The sequence below is a fragment of the Myzus persicae genome, unplaced genomic scaffold, assembly GCF_001856785.1.
Source record: "Myzus persicae strain clone G006 unplaced genomic scaffold, MPER_G0061.0, whole genome shotgun sequence".
Taxonomy (NCBI): Eukaryota; Metazoa; Arthropoda; class Insecta; order Hemiptera; family Aphididae; genus Myzus; species Myzus persicae.
Genome location: NW_019100574.1, coordinates 17,036 through 26,775, shown reverse-complemented (window position 1 = coordinate 26,775; position 9,740 = coordinate 17,036). Strand labels below are relative to the sequence as shown.

General features: G+C 29.5%; 1 long non-coding RNA gene across 1 annotated transcript; it reads right to left on the bottom strand.

Annotated features, from left to right (window-relative positions):
- Positions 1–357: 357 nt before the first annotated feature.
- Positions 358–9,528, bottom strand: LOC111033954. Its single transcript, XR_002604480.1, has 2 exons — positions 9,418–9,528; positions 358–459 (listed from the first exon to the last, which is right to left on the bottom strand). It is a non-coding gene; the product is annotated as an uncharacterized LOC111033954 (long non-coding RNA).
- Between the last annotated feature and the right edge of the window lie 212 nt (positions 9,529–9,740).

The following is a 9,740-nucleotide window of genomic DNA, read 5'->3' as shown; positions in this document are numbered from 1 at the left end:
TACTATGTAAAGGCCACGGGGACAATTTCGATTTTCAACTTAGTAGTATTGGAGGGCTTAAAGAATTTTAGCCGAACAATATTCGTTAATATTTAACGTATCATATATAGGAATATAATCGATTATCAGCTATACTGCCTATACTTATATTTATAATTTATTTTACCTCGCCAATCTACCGTTTTATTATCTCTTAACCACATAGGTATAACCGTCTATGTCGGATGAATTAATAGATAATGAACTATAAATTATTATACTTTCAATGATAATTATCTTTTCCAGGTAATGCATTGTTTAAACATTAATCATTCGAATTATACATATATATATATATATATTTATATACATACATACATATAGGTAGCTTAGGTCTCCAAACCAGATGAGCACGGTTTGCGAATCGAACCTCCGGAAGTATATCGTTCGTAACCATCTGACGGCCCTGGACCCGAAAACCTGTAATTATTACGGCAGCCGTTAGGTTTTTCAATTTATATAGGTATATATAGGTACCGTTTGAAGTGTGCGGTACATCAAGGGGAAAAGGCCTAATTTTCCGCGAGTCTTGGCGGGGTGCCGAACAGGTGGTCCTTGACACCAATTAAAAATTACACCATGCCTATACATGAGGTTTCGTTTAATATCACACAAAAAGATATTAAATAAAAACCAAAGATATATAAAATATCGAATTATTGCTGCTGCGCATACCTTACACGTACAGCTAGGCGCCTATTCCTGACCCAAATAATTTGCACAAAGCCGCGTGGGACAGGTGTGTTTCTTTTACGTTTTTTTTTTTTTTTTGGAAACAATCGGCAGCGGCGTCGAAATGCAATCTCGCCTGCAACACCCATTATCCTGCTGGTAAAAAACGGCAAGTAAGAGAAGCACGCGCCAAAAAAAAAAAAACACCGTTGTTGCTGCTGCGGCAGATGGCTCGTGTTTTTTTTAATCATGCCACCGTGTCACATAGCACAACATAACCTCGTACAAACATATGACGCCTTGTTAACCATTGTTGAGACGAAAGAAAAACTCTTTACCGTTGCACCGTATTATATTATTTTGGGTTGTTGTGTAAACTCGGCAATTGAGATTGTGCTTACGATCCGATAGTGTGGATTCTGTAATATAGTGCATTACAATTTACAGTATTTGGATTTTAGGTACATGATTTGAAATAATAATTTTAAGACGCGTGTCGAAGTGTCCTTCTCGGATAGGTACATTCTAGCCGCCCAAGAGAAATATTAGTGTTCTTACTTTGTTGTAGAAATTGGTCAATGTATAACATTTTATTACCTGTCTAGAAGCATTAAATAGTTTTAATTTTTACGTTCCTTGTTGTCGAATTAGGTCTACCGAAACGTTTTTATTTCAACACAAAATACTAATTATGCTCTGGCGCCCTGTCGCACCTGCAATGGAACCATGAGATAAATTAATGATGCTCAAATCGATTTATTTAATTTTAACTCGATTGAGTCTTTTTATAATGAATTATATTATCGATTTTATTCGTTAATTATACTGTATGATACATTATTCTGCGTATTATATAATTCTGTATTTAATTTTACTGTTTAAATGTGTATATGCCATTCATTAGCGATTAGCCCTTATACAATTTAAATATTTATCCATAAATAAACATTTATTACATAATTAGACTTAATCATAATGTATAAACAATAAACATTTTAGTGTGCATTTATGTAATATTATAATAACGTAGGTATTCATAAATTTGTAATCATCTAGTGAGTGTTTGGAGCGTACGCGAACTGGTTGTTTATCTTATACAGGGTTAATAATTATTGTGATCCAGTTATTACCATGATTAAATATAAAAACTAATCGTAATTTATAAGTTGTAATAATTATTAGTTTAACAGAACAATTTTATAACATAATGACTAATATTATTATTTATTACAAATTTGTGGTGGGTATATTTTATATATTATAAGGTGTACTGTGTTACTATTATTTTAACATAATGTAAGATGTTAGTATATTCTTGAAGGACCGAATGGCTAAAGATAAGTGCGGGGTCATCCTTTTAATAAAATAGAATTACTCTACATTTCTTGTCTCATGATAAGAAGTCAACAACTTAAACTGCTTATTGCTGAAGTATTTTCTTTACGAACGTTCGATTTTATGGATAATCTAAATGATCATGCAATGTATTATTATAATATAACATATCTTACTCTTGCAGATTTACGTGCTTACAAGCCTTCAATACATTTGACGTATTTTTTTCAAATTTCTTCTTTCTTATCTTATCATGTGTCAATTTCTGATGAATTGAAACGATATGTATACTTTGAGGTAATGTATCTACCTAATTATAATACAATACCTATGCTTTTATTTTATTTTTTGGTATTTCTTAAGGATTGGTCGTATTTAGCCATGCATTTTGTGTATCATTATTTTTATGACACTTATTCATGTTTAAGTAAAAGTATTATGATTTTCACAAAATGAAAAGTTTAATATCCATTTTTCATTCCTATTTCTGTCAACAATAATTTAGGATGTTTATTTGGTACATGTAGGCATGCCCGCATATTTGTAATTATAGAAATACAAGATTTTGATAAAAGCATTAATATCATATCGGGTTACATCTATGAAGTTTTGAAAAGGAATGTTTTTCAGTATTCGAATATAAATAGATATTCGCAAATCGAAAACGTGTGATATTATGTATTGTAACGCTGAATTCCAAGTAATGTTTTTTTTTCCCGAACGAATAAATTTCACCTCTTTGCGGGGCCATCCCGTAAATACTTTTGAACGTTCAGAGTAGTGTGCACACATTATTTTATATGGGTTTTTACGACCAACGAATAAGGGAGGGAGACGTCTCCGTTGTCTTCGAGTATACGTCTGTTACGCCTATTCGACGAAGACTTCAATAGGTCGTCAGCGGCGAGTAAAATCGCCGGATCGGGTTTCGCGTGCGTAGTCTCGGACACACCGTTGATTTATGCCGTAATGTCATGTATAAAATGTATATAATATATTGTCCGATATGAGCGCACGCACAAACGTATACGAATAAAATAATAGTAATAAATAAAAAAAAAAAATACCGGGCCCGCGTGCAGTCGATTGTTGCTGCTGCAGGTCGGCGGCGGCGGCGGGGACAACGAACGGATGCAGATGTTTCGGCGGGGTTGCGCATATTATTTACCCGACAAAAGGGCTAAACGTTGTGTCACAGAGGTCATCTCCTCTCCGAAGACCGTCTTTTAAACGTGTGCGCTCGGGGTTGGCAGCGGTCCTGCAGCAGTCTCTTACAACATAAAAGAGCACCCGTTTCCAAAAAAAAAAAAAAAAGAAAAAGAAGGAAAACGTATTACCGTATGTATGTATAATGCATATGTGTATGCATAAAGGACCTCCGCGTGTAGGTATAAGAAGAAGAAGAAGAAGAAGAAGAACGAGTAGAAGCGGAGGAGGTGAAGGGGGGGGGGCGAGAAGGAGTGAACTCGCGTGTGTGCGGCGGAGGCGAAGGATAGCCGTCGAGCAATCGGTGCCGCACAACAATGGACGATACAAACGGACACAGAGTTAAACGGACACAATGCGGACAACAGGAAAATCGGAATCGATGTTTGTAATCCATTAAGTTCCAATTATACGTATGATACGGCGGGCGGCGGCTGCGCGGTATTTCTTTTGGTCGGGGCCCCGCGACATCATATAATATTATTGTATGTAGGAAGAATGAAGAAAAACGGAAATTCTGTGTAGCGGAAAGGAACGATCGATCTGGATCAAAATGCTCTGACAATGAACGGTCGGCGCCAACCCGCGGACTACGGGGCACAGTGCATGGTGCAGGGTACCTATAATGCGCCGCCGAGGGGGTTGCAGAGCCCGAGACGTCCGGACGGTCAACGTTTCGTTTGTATACTATTTGATTTGATCGGTGGTCGTACACGATTTTGTTTCCATGATATGACGTGTACACATATTATGTATTATTATACCTCCGTGTCCTTTCATTCTCGTTACAATAAGTCTTGTGTCGGGTTAACCGTTATTGTTGTGTGCTGGTTCTATGTGTGCGTGCGTATTATACACAGCACTCTGAACACCGACATATTATTATATTTGCATTTAGCCGGTACAAAATGTTGGTACCTACCTACATATGTGTGTGTGTTTATAGATTCCTGCACGGCTGTAATTCCGCGATCGGGTCGAATAATAACAGCAGTGTATAATATTTACAATGTCCAACGACAATCACATTATTATAAAATAACGATGATTTATTATGGCGTACCAGTCAGTCCAGTAAGACTCCAGTTGTGCAACGTGTCAGAGATTTTTTTTTTTTACAATTTCCATCAGGTAATAACCTACCTACATATATATTTTATCCAAATTCAATCACGGCTATACAACATTATTATTAGTTGTCAATGGTCGTTAGCTGCCGTATTGCGACAGTTTATTAATTTTGATTTCAATTTTCTTATTATTTATTTTTAAAATGAAATCCTTCAAGTTTTTAATAAAAATGAAATGTTTAAATACTTTCTATAATAAAAATTAAAATCAACAAACGACAAATTCTTTATTTGGAACGACGAAATCCAATTTAATGTATTCATACTTCAATAGCTCTTTTTTATATATAGTGGGTGATTCACCCAAGCGTGCGTGACTTTTTTCTTCAAAAATGCATTTATTTAAAATCTGATTCTTGGAAACTTTAAATATACTTAAAGAGTGTAGACCATATTTTAAAATTGTTGAGTTTTTTGTATACTACTTATAAGGAGTGTTCTGGGAAGATACAAACTTCTGTTTTTCAAATGAGAATTCTCCTTTTCTATACTTTAAATTATTTGACGGAAAAAATGTTGGTGTATTATCAACAAGTGAACAAGTAGATTTTGAGTTATTTGACTTTGTGTACTAAATGATGTATACTAAAGACAGTAAGTTCAAATAATAATAATAGGTCCCATGATGATGGGCTCGGAAGATGTGGAATTATTGTTATTTGAAAATTTTAGTGATTAATATTTAATATTATTCTATCAACATTAATAATTCTTAAAAATGGTCCAAGTGACCGTAAGTATTATAAATACTATAGATCCAGTATTATATCTACTTTATAATTTTGTAACACAATTTTTAGAACTATTTGCTAACCTATTGCCTTTTAATAGCTGATACACTATACTAGTTTGATTTTGAACTAAGTTGGTACTATTACATTAACATTTTAATAAAATTACCCATTAAATAATTACAGAAAAAAAAGGATGGGGTTCTAGTTCAAACAATAGAAGTCTGAATCAACACAGAACAATCCTTAACCGAAGTACAAAAAAAAATCAAGAATTTTAAAATATTGTGTTTGAGTAGGAACCTATATTTAAAAATTCCAAAAATCAAAACTTGAAATCACCCTATATATTACAAACAAATATAAATATAGACATATTATATTATTCCTTTTCCTTTCCTTGAAAATATTCAATACTTCGATATTATACTGTTGCAGAATAAAATGAAAACATTATAAATTATTAATAAAATTGAATTCTGTAAGATTCAAACGAAAACATTATTTTTTGTTGTATATAGGTTTAAATTACATCATAATATGTTGTTTGCAACTAATGACCGGTTGCACAAAACTTTTATTGACTATATAAATGGCGAATCAGTCAATTTATCAAATTGATAAGTTTATCTAATTGCTTTTTATGTCCCAATAACCATTTATTTTTTTGATAAACTGTATTAATTTTAATTCATTATTTTTTTATTGAACTAGATTCAAATAGGTAATATAAAAGTAGTAATTATAAAATTACACGTTTTGACTTATACAAATTAAATTGTATATTTAATCTAAACTGGACATTTAACTTGATTACGTATGACTTATATTTGTTTACTTATAATCATACTTATACTTAAATACGTATTTTAGACATTAATATTTTGGACAATATTAAGACTTGTAATACTGTTTTGTCTGATTTAATTTGTATTATCAACGAACATTACTTTTATATAAAGGTACATATCAAATAAATAAATAAATATAATTCTTACATTTTATAATTTAATTTGTTATTCACATTATAAATTAATGAACTGGGCGTTTAGCTGTTTAATAGAAACCGAGAGTCTCAAAATCTTGAACATTTCTTAAACTACTTAATTTTTAGCTAATAGACATCCTCTGCATTGTGTTTATTAATGTATTTTGAATGATATTGCTTTTTGAAGATTAACTGAAATGGGCAAACAATAGTAAAACTTCTTGACATTTCCAGAATCCATAAATAAAATGAATAGCAAGTACCGATTAAAAGTTATCCTTGAAACACCCATTCAAAGTTTGGCTCATACCCAATCTTTTACAAAATAAAAATGAATTGCATGTATTATACACTTTGGCATTATATTCTAGTTTTGTATTAATTTTATATTTTTAGCTCGAATAAAGAATATTAGTATTAAATTAATAAACTTTTGAATTAAATGTTTGGCATTATTATTTCTTTAGTTAATAATAACTGAAGAAATGTAAGATAACTTTTAATATATTATAAAGGAAAAAGGACGGTTAAAATGATGAGTTATATTATACCAAATGTAGTAAATTATATTTTTAATTTTGTATTTTTAATTTAAAAAGTAATAATATTTAATAATTTTAGACATTTAGATATTTTATTATTTTTTTTACAAATGCGGAGCATTAATAATTAATAAAAATGTTAATTTATATTACATTCTGAATGTATTGATTTTATAATGATATGTTGTTTTTTTGGGTCAGCTGTTTAGTAGAAAAATGTTTTGATCATTGTTTTTGAGGGTGGCTTATGGTAGAAAATTGAATATAGTTGGTACTTTTATGCGATTTTCAGTACTTTATAAAACAATTTTGAAAAACCCGGAATTTTTACTCAGAACCAGTTTTAAACAAAATTAGTTTTACTTTTTTGTAATTCAAAATATATATAATAATATGTATCACATCTGTCACTATAATATCATGTGTATTTTGTGATAATTCGAAAAATATTAATAAACTTCTTTCTAAATGAGTTAGATTAATATTATTCTCCGTGTACTGGTTTAAATCATATAGAGCTGGATAAATTGTTAATTTAAGTGTTAACTCACTTTTTAATAAATGTTAATTTTTACCTTACCTAATTTATTGCTTAAAGTTCTACTTTACTTAACTAACTCAATAAAGTTTATTTTGTTAACTTCTCTATTTTTGCTCTTTCGTATAAATTGTTATTATTGTCATTCTGTTATTTGCCTTTAAAATAAATAATATTGTATGATTTATACTTATTAGGATTTAGGACTACTATATTATAAAGTTTCATACATAATTTTTACAACCTACTATTATTTTTTTAAATATGCTATCCATTATTAAGGTTAAAATGTTTAGGATGTATGATATATTTTATATTTGTAAAGCAACAACCCTTATAAGTTATATGTGATTCAATGAATAGCTTGTTGGGGTCTCCCAAACATGGTGTTGCCCCTATAATCATCTAAAATGGTGTATTGTCCAGAAGAAAAATATACCCCCTTATATTTATTATATTTTAAAGTGTACCAATTAAAAATTGAATAAGTATGATTAGCATTCACATATTTTTTATTTAAAATTTAAAACTAAACAATGTCAATAACAGCTATTTGAAGAAATTACTAAAACTACATTTTGTAATTAAATAGGATGTATTTTCTTCCATACTTAACATCATTGTATAGATACCTACCAGTATTTCGCTGTGTAAGTCGCTGTTGATAAATTTTGTTTCATTAATATTTTTGAAATAAGAACTATACTTACTGCATACTATCTAAACATTTTTAAACAAGGTTGCACCAAACTATATGTAATACATAATACATCTTGATTTACAATTTCTGACTCTAAAGTTTAAAGTCTAAACGAATGTTTTGGTTATACAATGATGGGTGGTTTTCTTTTAAGTTGTCATCCCGCTTTTGAGCGGAAAGTTTGGATAGGGGTTTCTGATATAATATATTGTTAGTATGTTCAATAATAGGGAAATGCCAGTACTTTTTTTAATATCTATGAAAACAGAAAAATTAATAAAATACAGCGGGGAAAAAAGAATATTTACGCAATAGTTTTAAAAATAAAATCGATTGCAGTTTCTTGTAGTACTTCAGAAATTAATAATCTTAAATCCTAAAGGTTGATATTTTCATCAAATATTTACATTAGTATTATTTAGACATTTTATACATTTTTGAAATATTTTAGGTTCTTTTTTGTGTAGTATTTATAGTAATTTGAACTAAATTATTATTAGTTTTTTTCTTTTATTTCAATTGGAGAAACATTTGTTTCTCGATCGAAAACTTGAAAATATAATAAAAGATTCACCATAGTAGCTAAACACGAACTAAAAAATATTGAATAAATATTATAATTACGATTTTTTTATAAGAATTAAAATACCGACCAAGTAGTAACTTATCTATTTATTTTAATGAAAAATAATGTTTTTTCTCAATTCCTGTTATAGTAATATTTGAAATTTTTCGTTTGAAAGAAAATATTTATCGTAATTCGTAACGACTTGAAAATGTTTTTCGTTTCTTTTGTTACCTATTATGTTATTCTCTATAGGTACCTATCTGCACAGCTACACAAGGCAATTTTCAAACCATTTAGACTAATTTCAAACAATTTTAAAATTATATGCAATGAAGCCTATCCATGTTTTCTATACAGTACCTCAGTATTGACATAAATGCAAGTATTTTGGCAAAAAAAAAACAGTTGAATCCATCGAATTAAATATTATTTGTGTACCTAAACCTATATGAGAAGGCTGATGACTATCATCTCCTTAGTCTCTAGTCCTCCACGCGCCTAGAATCGGTTCTTCATTTTCCAATTATTTATCATTGAATTAAAATGCAATATACCTTTTCAAGTTACTTACTTAATGACGTAATCGTACTGCAATAAAGCAGATTAATAGCTAATTTCCGGTTCTATATTTTTGAAATCAAAAAATTGTTTTCAAGTAAAATAATTCATCAATGTGACTATTATATTAATAGCTTATCATACAATAGTTCATTTAAGTTGAAGCTATTAAAATTGATGTTACCTTATTAATTTAGTTTTATCATATTATACGTAAATGTATTTATGGCATTTATATAATATGTATATTGTATATTATAAATTATATTGTGATTCAAACTAAATTTTAATTATGCGTAGGTACTATACTATTAATGATAACGCAACATATTATATACTACATAGGAAGAAGTACATTTAAATTACTTACTTACATAAGACAGTGTACTATAATAAATATATATACGTACCTTTCTATATATTTTTTGGAATATTTTACATAGATAACAGGAAGCTATCCAGAACTTCTTACTCCAAAACGTTTGAGCTGCATTAAATATTGTGCAAATAATATTGATTCATTGATCTGTCAAAAAAAAAAATCGTATAACTAATTAGCTGATAACTATAAAGCCACAAGAAATGTGAAATAAAAATGTACGTGTTTTTAAAATCTACTCAACTATATACAACATATTAGTAATTACTAATTAGTATATTTACTTATTATTATAATTTGTAAATTATTAACAACTATAGTACATAATAAAATGACAATGCATGTATATAACGA